Source organism: Lissotriton vulgaris, unplaced genomic scaffold (genome assembly GCF_964263255.1).
Source record: "Lissotriton vulgaris unplaced genomic scaffold, aLisVul1.2 SCAFFOLD_4109, whole genome shotgun sequence".
Taxonomy (NCBI): Eukaryota; Metazoa; Chordata; class Amphibia; order Caudata; family Salamandridae; genus Lissotriton; species Lissotriton vulgaris.
The window spans coordinates 118,841-121,124 of record NW_028246666.1 but is presented as its reverse complement, the minus strand read 5'-3'; positions in this window follow the sequence as shown (position 1 = coordinate 121,124).

Below are 2,284 nucleotides of genomic sequence, written 5' to 3'. Positions count from 1 at the left end.
GCAATCAGTGAAGTAGCACCAAAAGTCTTTAGGCCTGGTTTTTGTAGGTAGTTCTTCCTCATAGGTTTGTAGTTTGTCTCTACAGCTGGTAATATCGCGCAACCACCCCGATATTTTGGGCACTTGCTTGCTGTGCCAGCACTGAGCGATCAGTCTTTTAGCCAACAAGAGCACTATGACACAAAACTTACGACGGGTAGCTTTAAATTGTGGTACAATACCAAGCAGGCAGGTGCATATAGTGCATTCCATCTCTACTTCAACCATAACGGACAATTTAGCTATCACTTCTATCCAGTAATCATGGATCTTGGGACAGGACCATGCTAAATGTACAAACCCCGCGCCCTCCTCTTTGCACCTTTTGCATCTGTCGTTATCTTGCAGGCCAAATTTGTACATACGTGCAGGCGTGTAGTATGCTTGATGCACAAACTTGTAATGGATGATTCTGAGATTGCCGTTAGGGGTAAGTATTTGCGTCCGTGCACAAGTCTGCTGCCATTCTTTTTCAGATAACGGGTCTACTAGCACTGTGTCCCACCTGGCTTTGGCTTTGTCAGTGGTATGTGTTATCTCCGCCTGTGCTGTGGCATACAGCCTAGACACCAGGTGTGTTAAGTCCCGGGTGGTGATGAGTAGCTGCAGCGCATCCAGGCTATCAGGTTCGGTGGGAAATGTTGGATAGTGTACTTGCATTGCCCGCTTCAGCCTGTAATGTGTGAATGTAAACAGAGGTGTTTTGTTGTGGATATATGTTAAGTCTTCCGAGTTTACAAACTTGCCATCTTGAAACAGGTCTCCCATGTTCACAAGGCCCACTTGCTGCAAGAGGGACATGCCTACTTTTTCACCAGTGACCGACAGCGCCGGATGATAATGCAAATGCATTGCAGGTGCATATAATGGGGACTTATGAGCCAGCTGGCTCAGTTTCCCCCAAGCTTTAACGGTGGTGTCAACGGTGTTGATATCTTGAGCATGTAGTGGCTGCCTGACATGTGAAATGATCGCTGTTAGCGGTATCGGTGACGCATCCCCCTCCTCTATAGCAGTATGCGTGAGGTATGGTATGTTGTGGTACCAGTATGCAGCATATTGTGCCTGAGCGCATAAGTAATACAGTAGAAAGTCCGGCACCCCGAAACCTCCCCTAATATATGGAAGCGTTAGTGTCTGGAGGTCCACCCGTGCTTGTTTGCCGGCCCATATAAGTTTTAACACCAGTGATTTTATACGGTGGAATACTTCTCCGGGCGGCATGATCGGAATGTTATTAAAAAGATACAGCAGTTTAGGTAGTATGTTCATTTTCACTATCGCTATACGATCCGCTAAGGATAGTGGCAGTTGTATCCAACGGTGTATCTTATCTTCCAATTTGGAAATGGCTGCTCCATAGTTGGACCTTATAACCACTTCAGGGTCTCGATGGTACAGTACTCCCAAATAACGTATTGGTTCTGACTGCCACTCCAATGGGTAGTCGGTGTCCTGAGGAGTTGTCGTGTCAGTTAGAGGAATAATGGAAGATTTGGACCAGTTTATGGCTAGACCTGAATGACCTCCAAATTTGATATACTCACGTAGAATTTGGTTTAAATGTGTGTTGGGATCACGAACATACAGCAGCATATCATTCGCATATAGAGAGATATGTAGTGGCCTAGACGGGAACTGCAATGCCGACGATTTGTAATTTTGGCGAATGATACAGGCTAGAGGTTCAAGCGCTAAGGCAAATAACAAAGGTGAAAGTGGACACCCCTGTCTAGTACCTCGGTGAATGTGAAATAGGTCCGATACGTAACCATTAATACGAACCCGGGCGCACGGATTGGTGTAAATTAGGGACACCCACTGGATGAAGCGCTTTGGGAAGCCCATTCTCTGTAAAATAGCAATCAAGTAGTTCCACTCAATAGAATCAAAAGCCTTGGCGGCATCTAGCATCACCGCCACCGCCTTAGTAGATGGTTGGAGGTAGTGTGATAAGGCAAACAACGATCTGGTATTGTGAGAAGTGGAACGCGTAGGGATAAACCCCGCTTGGTCCGGTAGGACCAGGTTTGTCATCAGTGGCTTCAACCGTATTGCTAATAATTTTGCCAACATTTTGGAGTCTGTGTTTATAAGCGAGAGCGATCTATAAGAGTCGCATATTTCTGAATCTTTGGCCGGTTTAAGTAAAGCGATTATGACCGCTTCACGCAATGTTGGGGGTAATTCTGCCTTGTCAAAAGCTGCACCGTACATTTCCACCATCTGGGGGGCAAGGTTATCC